This window comes from Choloepus didactylus, chromosome Y, assembly GCF_015220235.1.
Source record: "Choloepus didactylus isolate mChoDid1 chromosome Y, mChoDid1.pri, whole genome shotgun sequence".
NCBI lineage: Eukaryota > Metazoa > Chordata > Mammalia > Pilosa > Megalonychidae > Choloepus > Choloepus didactylus.
In genome coordinates this window covers 52,831,269-52,845,783 of record NC_051335.1, presented here as the reverse complement: position 1 = coordinate 52,845,783, position 14,515 = coordinate 52,831,269, and the positions used below count along the sequence as shown (strand labels likewise).

At 36.3% G+C, this 14,515-nt stretch overlaps 1 pseudogene; it reads left to right on the top strand.

The window, feature by feature from the left end:
* The first annotated feature begins 10,971 nt into the window (after window positions 1-10,971).
* On the top strand, window positions 10,972-13,066 carry LOC119524136 (annotated as a pseudogene).
* Window positions 13,067-14,515: the final 1,449 nt, after the last annotated feature.

The following is a 14,515-nucleotide window of genomic DNA, read 5'->3' as shown; positions in this document are numbered from 1 at the left end:
GGCAGAATGGATAAAAAAGCATGAACAAAACACATAAAGCCTGGAAGAAACTGACATTAAATTCAAAGCTGCAAGCTGGCTGAAAATGAAAGGATGGAAATATACATATATCATGGAAGTAGTAACCAAACCAGAGCTATGGAACCTATATTAATATCAGATAAAATAGTCTTTAGTGAAAAACAGTAATGAGTGACAAACATGGATATTTTATACTGAGCATGGGAAAATTCACCAAGAGTAACAACTATAAAAGTATATGCACCTAACAGTAAGCCCCAAAATATATGAAGCAAATGAGAGACTTAAAAGGAGAAATAGTTGGTTCTACATTAATGGTAGGAGACTTTAATACACCCCTTTCAATAACGGATAGAACATCAAGTCAATCGATCAAAAACGAGTTACAAGATTTGAAAGATAATCTAAAACAATGAGATGTATCAGATATATAAAGAACAGTTCACCCAACAAAAATAGACTAAATATACGTCTTGAGAGCACATGGATCATTCTCCAGGATAGATCAAATGTTGGATCACAAAAATGTCTCAATGAATTCAAGCATACTGAATAGTACAATGTATGTTCTCCAACAATAATGTAATGAGTTAGAAACCAATCACAGAGGGAAAATGGAAAATACACAAATATGTGAAAACTAAACAATATTATCTTAAAAACCAATGTGCTGGGGCAGTGACTGGTTGCAGTGTAATGGCATAAAATTAAGAGGGATCATGGTGGGTGATGGTGTCCACACAGCCAGGTTTTAGGCAGTGAGGTCTTCTTCCTGGGGAAAATATATAGAACAATATAGGCCTCTTAATGTCTTCCTTATACCTTCTCCAGTCCACAGACTTTCAAACAAACAGAAATAGATGAAAAGGGGGTGGACAATCAACATACAAGGAGAATCTCAGAACACATCCGCTAAGCAAAGGAAGCAGAGCATGTACAAACCATCTGCCATGAAAGCCAAAGTGAACTCTAAAATACAAAAGTGATCATGTCAGTTCCAGGAAGATGGCAGATTAGGAGAGACAGCAAAATTCTCCTCTGTGAAAACCACTAGATAAAGGACAGAAAGTGCTCCAGAAGAGAGTTCCAGGGTTCCACCAGCTGGGCAGGGACTTCTACACCCAAAGTGAGTATGTACTTGGAGAAGCTGAGAGACTGCATTTAAGACTGGTGAGTGTTCACCCAGAATGCTGCTGGAGAACAGGTGGTTGGAACTGGAGGATAAGCACAGAGGAAAGCAGCCTTCCATGTCCTGGGCACCCTCCTCAGCACTTGACTAGGGTGACAACCCTTTGCAGACCTATGGCCTGTGCCAAGGACTAGCCGTTGGAGGAAGCAGATGAGCACAGTGGGAGGGGGCAGCTATCCATGCCTGAAGCAGCCATCTCGGTAGTTGGCTAGGGAGATGACACTTCGCAGCACCACAACCAATAGCTTCTTTGACAGAATTCAGGATATGGCAGGCTTCTGACAACATCCACTCTTCCTCCACAGAAGCCAGTGATGTGCACAGCCGAGAGGCAAGGGTGTCCCACAGAAGGGCCAGGAGCCCTCCCACATTCCCAGAAACTCATAGGCACAGAGCTGACAGGGACTGTGGGGCATCTGAGCTTAAAGGTGGGATTGCAGCTCTGCAGTCCCAGAGTACTCCACCTGTAGCCCTGGGAATGGCTGGGACCACTATGTCCTAGAGTGGATCCCTGCCAAACTGTACAGGGCACACCTCCCACCCACAGTGCTGGCAGTTCCCAGTGCACATGGGAAAACTGGTGCAGTGATTGGACTTCCGCATGGTTTGGACCCCACAGTGCATAGATGAAGTTAGGAGAGAACTGGCTTGAGGGGAAAAGGTGGTTCAAGAGCACCATCTGCTGACAGGTCAGGGAAAGTATACTCCACCAAGCTGTAACTCTGCCAAATTATAGATAATTGTTCAAATAACCCTACATATTCTAAAAGAACACTATCAAGATAAGCAAACACCAAGAGGCCAAAACCCCCAGAAAACTGTAAACCATATGAAAAAAACAGAAGATATGGATAACACAAACATCAAAATTAAAAAACCAGAAGAGACACAGAACTTGGAGCAATTAATCAAATAAGTACACACAAACATCAATGATTCTTATATATTGTGCTTCATATTGTCCATCATTTCCCTGAAATCCATTTCAAATGTTTTGATTTTTTTAACTAGTCATTCATTTGTCCTTTCACATTCTATCACTCTGTCCTCAAGTTCGCTAATTTGGTCCTCTGCCTCTTCAAATCTGCTCTTATGTGTCATAACAGCTAATGCAAGAACTGTATTCACAGTAATAACATTGAATGTGAATGGATTAAACTCCCCAATTAAAAGACACAGATTGGCAGAATGGATTAAAAATATGAATCATCAATATGCTGTTTACAAGAGATTCATCTCAGCCCCAGTGACAAAGAGATCGAAAGTGAAAGGATGGAAAAAAAATAATCCATGCAAGCCACAGGCAAAAGAAAGTAGTAGCAATACTAATCTCAGATAAAATAGACTTTCAAAGCAAGGATATCATCAGAGGCAAAAGATGCAATATACCAATAAAATGGAAAATTCAACAAGAAAAATAACAATCATAAATGTTTATGTACCCAATCAAGGTGCTCCAAAGCACATGAGAGAAATACTGGCAAAACTGAAGGAAACAACGATTGTTGGAGACTTCAATACACCACTCTCTCCTATACATAGATCAAAACAGAAGAACAATAATGAAAATGAGAATATAAACAATGTGATAAACAAATTAGACTCCACAGACATATATACAGGATTACATCCCAAATTACCAGGATATACATTCTTCTCTAGTACTCATGGAACATTATTCAGGCTAGATTATATGCTGGGGCATAAAACAAGCCTCAATAACTTTAAGAACACTGAAATTATTCAAAGCACATTCTCAGACCACAATGCAATACAACTAGAAGTCAATAACAATCAGAGATCTAGAATATTCTCAAATATCTGGAGGTTAAAGAACACACTCTTAAACAATCAGGGGGTCAAAGAAGAAATTGCAAGAGAAATTGCTAAATATTTAGAGACTAATGAAAATGAGAACACAACATATCAAAACTTATGGGATGCAGCAAAGATGATACCGAGGGGGAAATTTATAGCTCTAAATGCAAACATTAAAAAGGAAGAAAGAACTAAAATCAAAGAACTAATGGAACAACTGAAGAATCTAGAAAATAATCAACAAACTAACCCTAAAACAAGTAGAAGAAAAGAAATAACAAGGATTAAAGCAGACATAAATGACATGGAAATCAAAAAAAGAAAAAACAATAGAGAATAAATAAAAGCAAAAGTTGGTTCTTTGAGATTAACAAGATGGACAAACCCTTATCTAGACTGACAAAGTCAAAAAGACAGAAGATCCAAGTAAGTAAAATAATAAATGAGATGGAGAACATTACTGTGGATCCTAAAGAAATCTTAAAAAATTATAAAAGGACACCATGAGCAACTGTACACCAACATACTAGACAATTTAGAGGAAATGGATAATTTCTGTAAGCACACAAACAACCTAGACTGACCAGAGAAGAAACAGAAGACCTCAAAACACCAATCACAAGAGATCCAATCAGTCATCAGAAAGATTCCTACAAATAAAAGCACAGGGCCAGATGACTTCATAAGGGAATTTTGCCAAACTTTCCAAAAAAAACAAAAAACAAAACAAAACAAAACAAAACAAAAAAACACCATTCCAACTCACACTCTTTAAAAAAGCTGAATAAAACAGAACACTATACCTAATCCATTTTATGAAGCCAACATCACTCTAATACCAAAACCAGAGAATGATGCTAAAAGAAATGAAAACTACAGGCCAATCTCCCTAAGAATATAGATGCAAAAATTCCTATCAAAATTATTGCAAATCAAATAAAAACACATTAAAAAATCATACACCATGAACAAGTGGGGTTTATCCCAGGCAAGCAAGGGTGGTTCAACATAGGAAAATCAATCAATGTAATACAAAACATTAACATATCAAAAGGAAAAAAATCAAACGATCATCTCGATATATGCAGAAAAATCATTCAACAAAATTCAACATCATTAAAAAAAAAACACCTCAAAAGGTAGGAATTGAAGGAAAATTCCTCAATATGACAAAGGGCATATATGAAAAACCCACAGCAAGAATAGTATTCAATGGTGAGAGACTGAAAACCTTTAAGATCAGGAATGAGACAAAGATGCCTGCTGTCACAACTATTATTCAACATTGTGCTAGTTCTAGCCAAAGCAATATGGCAAGACAAAATAAAAGGCATCCAAATTGGAAAAGAAGAAGTAAAACTGTCATCATTTGCAGATGACACGATCTTGTATTTGAAAAACCCTGAAAAATGGAGGGCACAGCTATCTGAGCTAGAAAAGAAATTCAGCAAAGTTGTGAGATACAAGATTAATGCATATAGGTCAGTAATGTTCCTATACACTAGAAATGACCTAACTGAAGAGACACTCAAAAAAAAAAAAACAAAAAACAAAAAGATTCCAGTCACAACAGAAACTAAAAAAACCAAATACCTAAGAATAAATTTAACCAAGGATATAAAAGAACTCTAAACAGAAAATTACATAACTGTACTAAAAGAAATAAAATGGGACCTAAAGAGGTGGACAGATATTCTGTGTTCATTGATAAGAAGGCTAAACTTTACTAAGATGTCAATTCTACACAAACTGATCTACAGATTCAATGCAATTCCAAGCAAGATTCCAACAACCTCCTCTTCATACTTGGAAAAACTTATCAAATTTATTTGGAGGGAAAGGGATATCACATTGCTAAAAACATTCTAAAAAAGAAAAACCAAGTGGGTGGATTTACACTTCCTGACAATGAAGCCTACTATGAAGACACAGCAGTCAAAACAGCATGGTATTGGCACAAAGATAGACATAATGATCAATGAAACTGAACTGAGAATTTGGAAAGAGAACCCAGATCTATGGTCATGTGATTTTTGATAAGGTTCCCAAATCCACTGAAATGGGGCAGAACAGTCTCTTTAACAAGTAACAAATGAGGCAGGGAGAACTGGATATCCATATCCAAAGGATTCCTACCTCACATCTTATTAACAAAAAACTAAAACTGGATCAAAGACCTTAGTAAAAGAGACAATACTATAAAACTCCCAAAAGATAATGCAGGGAAACCTCTTCAAGACCTAGTATTAGGAGGTTGCTCCTAAGACCTTACATCCAAAGCACAAGCAATGAAAGAAAAAATAGATCAATGGAATGCCTCAAAATCAAAAGCTTCTGTACCTCAAAGGAATTTGTCAAAAAGGTGAAGAGGCAGCCAACACAATGGGAGGAAATATTTGAGAACCATGTATCTAATAAGAGACTGATATCTTGCATATATAAAGAAATCCTACAATTCACTGAGAATAGTAGAAACAGCCCAATTATAAAAAGGGCAAAAGATATGAAAAGACATTTCTCCGAAGAGGAAATACAAGGGGCTAAAAAACACAGGAAAAAAAGGTTCATTCTTACTAGCTATTAGGGAGATGCAAATCAAGACAACAATGAGGTATCATCTCATACCAATAAGAATGGTTGCCATAAAGCAAACAGGAAACTACAAATGCTGGAGAGGATGTTGAGAAGTTTGAACCCTTATTCATTGCTGGTGGGACTGTTTAATGGTACAGCCACTCTGGAAGACAGTTTGGCAGTTCCTCAGGAAAACATATCAAGTTACCCTATGATCCAGCAATTTCACTTCTCAGTATATACCCAGAAGATCTGAAAGTAGTGACACAAACAGATAACTGCACATCAATGTTCACAGCTACATTGTTCACAATTGCCAACTGATGGAAACAATTCAAATGTCCTTCAACGGATGAGTGGATGAACAAAATGTGGTATATAGATAGCATGGAATACTATGCAGCAGTTAAGAAGGAAACAGGTCATGAAACATAACATGGATGAACCTTGAAGACATAATGCTGAGTGAAATAAGCCAGACAGAAAAGGAGATATATTGTGTTACCACTAATGTAAACTCCTTGAAAAATGTAAAATAAGTGTCTTATAATGTAGAATATAGGGGACCTAGGGATATACAGAAGCTAGTGAAGGGGGAATGATCATCTAACACATACATATATAATGAGGGTGAACTTAATGGTATGGGAATGGTCAGGTGTGACTATAGTTCATTAATGGGATTATAAGTATCAGTGATGCACTGAAGGTGAACATGTTTGCAAATGGTTGTTTAAAGGCATGCAGCCCAACATAGTAGTACCACAAACCTAAATAAGTGCTAGCATTACACACTTACAAGGTATGACACTGGTGCAGAGGGTTAACAACAGAGCGGTATATGGAAAACTACCTTTTACATATCTTACTAACATTACACTAATACTACAGATGAATAATTGGCAGCTGATAAGAGCTCTGGGACATATTATGTTATGATAATTGTTTAAAGTTGAGAGTGATAATCGTACAACTCAGTGAAGATAATGTAAGAAGCTGACTGTTTACCATCAGATAGAATATACATTAAGTGTAATTAGGAAGCCCCTAGTTAATAAATTAAGCTCTTGACTTGAGACTTGCTCTTGTGAAACTTAAGAGTTGTGAATGGGAGACTGAGCCCTCCTATAATTAGTCTTAAGAGGTACTTCCAGGGAACCTCCTTTGTTGCTCAGATGCGGCCTTTCATCTCTAAGCCCAACTCCACAAACAAATTCATTAACCTCCCCACCATGAGGAACATTACTTCCAGGGAAATGAATCTCCCTGGTGACGTGTGATGTAATTCCCAGGAGTGAATCTGGCCCTGGCAGCAAGTGATTGAAAATCCCTACTTGACCAAAGGAGTGGGGAAAAAAGTAACAAGCTGAGGTCACAGTGGCTGAGAGATCTCAAAGAGTAGAGAGGCTACCCTGGATGTTTCCTCATGCAAGCTCTGGCTAGAAATCCCAAATGGCAACAATATGCCATGACCATACCAAAAGTAGTCCCCAGATACCTAGGTCCCTGAGATTGTATAAAAAATTCAGTAAGTTTTATCTCTCAGAAACTTAAATCTACCAGAGTGTTCCTATGCCAATCAAGTCTTAGAACACAGATACTACAGCCTCTTTTAACTACAGTCAGATGCATCCCCCTTCCCCATACTGTTGACACCCCCTTTCAATATGAACAAGTTAGGGTGCTCACTGCCTAGACACCCTGAACATGGAGAAAATGATTACATGAGAGGAAGGGGTAGAAACAAATAGATAAGATTTCACAAAGGTATATGAATACTGAAACTTTTCATAAATATGTATGTATATTTTTAGATGCTATGGTGTTGGAATAGCTGGAAGGATGTAAATGACATGGTAGAATTGTAAACTATAACATCCTTTGAAATTTACTCTATAGCTACTTGCTGAATTGTGCTCTGAAAGTCTTCATCTTTCTGTATATACCCTATATTACATAATAAGGAAAGAACAGAAACTGTGGAACTGTAACCATAACAATTCTTGAACTTATCTATATAACTGCTTATTGACCTGTACATTGAAAGTTACCACCTTTCTATATATATATATATATATATATATATATATATATATATGTTTTATTTTACAGTAATGGAAATAGCTGAAGTTGTGGAACCGTGACTCATGGCATTCCTTGAAATTTGCTAACTACTTGTTAAATTGTACTTTGAAAATTATCACTGTTATGTATACATGTTAAAGTTCACAATAAAAATGCATTTAAAAAAGGAAGTTATCACTGTTATGTATACATGTTAAAGTTCACAATAAAAATGCATTTAAAAAAAGAAAATTCACAAGCAAAATTAGGAAATACCTTGAGGCAACTGAAAATTAAAATACAACATACAAAAACCTATGGGATACACTGAAATTAGTGCTGGCAGGGAAATTTATAGCTCTGAATGCTTACATTAAAAAAGAAAAAAGTTTTCAAATCAATGTTCTAACTGCAAAATTGGAAGAACTAGAAAAAGAAGAAAAAACAACTAGAAAAAAAAGTGCAGAAGGAAGGAAACAAAGATTAGAGTGGAGATAAATGAAATACAAAACAAAAAAGAATAGAGTTAAAACCAAAAGTTGGTTCTTTAAAAAGGTCAATAAAATTGAAAAACCTTTAGCTAGACTGACAAACAAAAAAAGAGAGAGAATATAAACAACTAAAATCAAAACTGAAAGGAGGGACATTATAACCAACCTCCCAGAAATAAAAAGGAATACAAGAGGATACTATGAACAACTCCATGCCAATAAATTAGATAACCTAGATGAAATGTACAAATTCTTGGAAACACACAAACTACATACACACCGACTCAAGAGGAAACAGAAGATCTCAACAAACCAATTCCAAGAAGAGACTGAATCTGTAAACAAAAACCTCCCAATAAAGAAAATTTCAGACGAGACGTCTTCACAGGGAATTCTACCAAACATTCCAAGGAAGACTGACTCCAATTCTGCTCAATCTCTTCCAAAAAACTGAAGAGGAGAGAACACTCCCTAATTCATTCTATGAGACCAACATCACCTTCATACCAAAGCCAAATAAAGATACCAGAAGAAAAAGACAGACAAATATCACTTATGAATATATATGCAAAAATCCTCAACAAAATACTAACAAAACAAATACAATAGCATAATAAAATGATTATATACTATGACCAAGTGGAATTTATTTCTGGTATGTAAGATTGGAATATAAGAAAATCAATTACTGTAATACACCATACTAACACGAGGGGAAAAAAAAAAAAAACACCTGATCATCCCAATTGATGTAGAAAACGCATTTTACAATATCTGGCAGCCCTTCTTGATAAAAACAGAATAGGAATAGATGGAAACTTCCTCAAAAGGATAAAATCATGTATGAAACCCCCTTTGCTAAAATCCCACCTAATGATGAAAGACTGAAAGCTTTCCCTCTAAGATCAGGAACAAGGGAAGGATCCCACTGTCAACACTGTAATTAAAGATTGTACTGCAAGTTCTTGCCGCAGCCATGAGGCAAAAAAAAAAAAAAGAAAGAAAAGGCATCCAAATTGGAAAGGAAGAAGTAAAACTTTCCCTATTTGCAGGTGTACTATATACTGAAAATCCTGAGAAAACCACTACAAATCTCCTAGAGCTAATAATGAATTCAGCAGTGTGGCAGGGTACAAGATCAATATCCAAAAGTCAGTAGTGTTTCTATTCACATGAAATGAACAATCAGAAGAAGAAATCAAGAAAAAAATTCCAATCAAAATAGCAACTAAAAGTATCAAATATCTAAGAATAAATTTAACCAAGAATGTAAAGGCTCTGTCCAGACAGCTAGAAAATATTGCTAAAATAAATAAAAGAAGACCTAAATAAATGGAAGGACATTCTGCATTCATTGATTGGAAGACTAAATATCATTAAGAGGTCAAGCCTACCCAAAGCAATGTACAGATTAAGTGCAATCACAAACAAAATTATAGCAATCTTCTTTGCAAAAATGGAAAAGCCAATTGTCAAATTTATATGGAAGGGTAAGGGGCTGAAAATAGCTAAAGCCATCTTCAAAAAGAGGAGTGAAGTTGGAGGATTCATACTGACAAATCTTAAAACTTACTACAAAGCCTCAGTAATCAAAACAGCATGGTACTGGCACAAGGACAGACATACAGAGCAATGGAATCAAATTGAGAGCTCAGAAATCAACAATCACATTTTAGCCAACGGATTTTTGATAAGGGGCAAAGACCACTCAAGTGAGAAAGAACAATTCTCTTCAACAAATGGTGCTGGGAAAACTGGATATCCATTGCCAAAAAATGAGGGCCCCTACTGCATACCATGTCCAAATTTTAATTTAAAATGGATCAAAGACCATAATCTAAGGGCTAGAACTAGCATACTCCTAGAAAAAAATCTAGGGAGGCATGTTCAGGACCTTGCATTAGGCAATGGTTTCTTAGACTTTCCACCCAAAGCACAAGCAAGAGAAGAAAAAGTAGATCAACAGGACCGCCTTAAAATTAAAATCATTTGTGCTTGAAAGGACTTTATCATGAAAATAAAATGACAACCTACACAATGGGAGAAAATATTTGGAAACCACATATCTGATAAAGTTTTATTATCTAGAATATATAAAGAAACAATGTAATTAAAAAATGGTCAAAAGACTTAACTAGACATCTCTCCAAATAAGATATACAAAATGGCCAGAAAGCACATGAAAAGATGCTCAACATTATTAGCGATCAGGGAAATGCAAACCAAAACCACAATGAGATACCACCTCACAGCCATTAGAATGGCTGCTTTTTTTAAAATGGAAAATAACAAGTATTGGAGAGGATGTGGAGAAATAGTAACACTTATTCATTGCTCTTGGCAATGTAAAATGATGCAGCCACTGTGGAAACAGTTTGGTGGTTCCTCAGAAAGCTAATATAGAACTACCATATGACCTGGCAATCCCACAACTAGGAATAGACACAGAAGAATTGAAAGCAGGGACTCAAACAGATATTTGCCTACTGCTGTTCATAGCATCATTATTCACAATTGCCAAAAGATGGATGCAATCCAAATGTCCATCAACTGAAAAATGGATTAATCACATGTGGCATATACATATGATGGAATGTTATTCAGCCATAGAAACAAATGACTTCTTCATAACAAGCAACAACATGGATGAACCTTGAAGACATCAGGTTGAGAGTGATAAGCCAGACATATAAGGTCAAATATATATGATCTCACTTGAAGCAATTAGAATAAGCAAACTCATAGAGTCAGAATGTAGAATACAGGTTATAGGGGTACAAGGTGGGGATAGGGAATGGGAAGTTATGGATTAAAATGTACAGGATTCCTGAGGCCAGGGTGGGTGGCTGCGGGCTGTGGGTGGGTCCGCCAAGCCCGCCTCGGGGCTGCCATGAGCTCCCAGCCTTGTCCAGTGACCTGCAGCCGCCACCCAGTCAGAAGGCCTAGCCCGCACTCTGAGAACAAAGAAGACAAACCCTCAAGGAACTTCTTTGAGAAGGAAAACACTTTTTATAAACAAAGAGGAAGATCAGATATTATCCAGGGATTGGAGAATGATGACATCTGAACACCAGGTCCAAGAAAGGACAAAAGTTCTGGAACTTAAAAAAGGTGATGAAGAAAATGCCAAAAGATCTACAGAAAGCAAAATAATGTAAGGATGGAAAAAAATGTATTCCTTTAAAACCTTCTGACTTAACCAATTCAACTATAGAAGTTGATACATGTAATTTTGAGGATAATAATCAACCTCTACAGTTGTTGCCAATTAAAGATGATCCTCAAAATCAACGTATGACATTTACCCAGGCAATTCACTTAAAAAAAAAAAAAGTAAAGAAAACCAAATGACTACAGAAAAACCGAAGCAAGATGCTGCTAACATTCCTAAGAGTCCTGTGCTGCTGGGATCTTATCATGGCCAAATTATTCAGCCTAAGGTGAATTCATTTAGAAAACCTCTGCAAGTCAAAGATGTGAGTTCTGCCACAACTTGGAAACTTTCAGCTACTGTCTCTGAAGCCACAGAGCCTCAGCCTTTAAACACCAGCAGTGTAAGAGTGAAAAGTAACAGCACCTCAAACAGAGCTACCACAAAATTTGTGAGCACTGCATGTCAGGACTGACAGCTTGTATGACCTCCTATTAGAAGTTACCACAGTAATAGCCAGGACAAGGAGAAACAGGATGTCAGCAGAACTTCTGCCAGTGTTAGAGTCCAGATGGAAATTGATTACTACAGTTAAAAACAGATTTATCTAGGGTCAAAACCAGTTCTTCTCAAGACAAAAAAAGAAATGAGACATCATCAAGAAACCTGGGTTCTGAAATTATAACCAGGCCAACTTCATCTTCTAACACCAAACTGATAGAAAAGTCCAAAACCACTAATCAGCAAAGACAAACTGTAGCCCAAGCAACCTTTGTTAGATCGGCTCAGCCCAAAGAAAATGCAGAGGAGAGAAGAATCCATCTGACTGAGTGCAAAGCTGGCAGAGAAAGAGTGCTGAAAAGGCCTTCTAGCTCTGTACTTACCCAGCTAGAACCTGAAGGACAAGACGAAAACCCTGTCGGGTCTTTCTGGACTATCATGGCAGAAGAAGACGAGCAGAGACCATTTACTAAAAAAGTAAACATGACATTTTCTGAATGCCTGAATCTAATTAATGAGGGATGCTCAAAAGAAACCACACTGAATGACCTGGTTAAAAATATTCCAGATGCCAAAAAATTTAAATATGGGATATGCCTAGTACATCTTGAATCAATTACAGGTCCTACTGAAAACATTATCACGATCTATAAGAAACCATTCTGACAGGGGCTCAGCCTATTGAAGAGATGCAACATGCAAATGCAGATATTCTAACACTGAAGAATAAATTAGAACTTAATTTTGGAGAAAAGCCCAAGGCTTGTGCAGCCACAGAAGAAATCCAAGTCAATACTGATAATATAGGTGTTAACCTAGAGCCAGGAAAACTAGAAATGAAAAATAGACAACCTAAAAATGTGATATTTCAGACTGAAAATGAACAAGAAGACAAAACAAAAGAGCCCGTCAGTGATGCTAAAAACCCCAATAAAGAAACTAGAGTGAGATCCTTAACTAAATACAGTGTTTCAACCACACCATACTTGTAAAGTGTAAAAAAGAAGACGCAATTTGATGAAACAAATTCTATGTTTAAAGAGCTGAAGTTTCTAATGCCAGTGAGACATTCTCGACGTCTTCAAGAGAACAATTCCAAATTGCCAGATATGCTAAATGCTAAAAGGCCATTATCCTTGTGTGTCTTCACTGCAGCAGTTGGCAGAATTGGGAAGCGAAACAGATGCTTTTGTCTGCTATCCTAATGCAGTGCTCCACAGGATGTGCTCAGAGGCTGAGACAGCAGAGGAGAAATAAAACTCTGATGAGGGATGGGGTTTTAATATAAATAACAGTAATGGTACATCATCAGAAAATGATATGTTCTAGCTAAAATTTATATTTACATAAAAGAAGGTTCTTTGTGGTAAGAAAGAAAAGGTGCTAAACTTAGTGGATATCAGAAACCTTAAAACCAGCCTGAGTTTCCTTCTTAGTTAAAATTTCAACTTCCACAGATACTTTGATGTAATTTATAGAGTATCAGAATGGAGTTAGGGATGGAATATATAATATTTAATAACTGTCATTCTAGATTAGGTAACATTTCTAAAATAACTAATAGTTAAACTTGTCATGATATAAAAACTTTACTGTTAAATAGTGTCCCTTGAAATATGGTAGTTATATATAGTTAACATTTCTCTTTTTCTCACACATAAATATCATCAATAAAATTGTTTTGTAAAGTTCTGAAATAATACATAGAGTTGGTAGATACCTATGTAATTTCCAACTATACAGAGTTTCAAATAAGTGATTTTTCATTGTAAAAGATTAGTTTTAAAACAAATGAATGTGATAGAAGATCAGTATTTCATCTTTTATTTATGTTCATTCCATTTGTATAATAACAGTTAGCTTTGTTCTATAAACTGTCTTCTGTCTGGAAAGTAGGAATGTTATTTCTTTTTCTAATAGAAATATATACCTAATATGCATCCAATAAATTAAAATACCTATAAAAAATATACAGGATTCCTATTTGGAGTGATGGATATGTTTGGTAATGGATGGTGGTAATGGTAACACAAATAGTGAATGTAATTAGCAGCATGGACATATATATGAATGTGGGGAAATTTTAGATTGCATATAGGGTAAAACAATAAAAATTTAAAAAAAACTATGGATCTATGGATGGACACTACACCAACACTGTACCCTAAGTTAAGCCATGGACTACAGTTATTAACACAATTATTAAAATTTGCTACCATCAATTTGAAGAAATGTTCCATACCAATACAAGGTGTTAATTGTGTAGTGGTATATGGGATTCCTGTATGTTATGCATAGTTGTTCTGTAAATGCTCAACTTGTCTAACAAAGAAAAAAATTATTAAAAAGTAATCCCTTGAGTGATGTCACCAACATGCCAATGTAAACAGCTACTGAAAATCTATCTCCAGAGATTCAGCAGAAAAAGAACAATTCTCACTTGTTCAGAACTCTGAAGGAAGATAAAAACTGGAGAAGGATCCCACAAACGCTCAACAGGAAAATATCAGGTCATTAACTTCTGTCAGACAAGCTGGTCCTTTCCATTCTGGCTCATTCAGTCACACACAGCTCAGGAAGTGCCCAGAGTCAGCAGTCAGGATCCTTCCTACCTCCCACCAGGGACACAGACTATAAAATCTCACACAGCAGTGAGACAGGTCTCCACCTATATCCAGATACAGAGACCCAAGCCCACAGGGAACC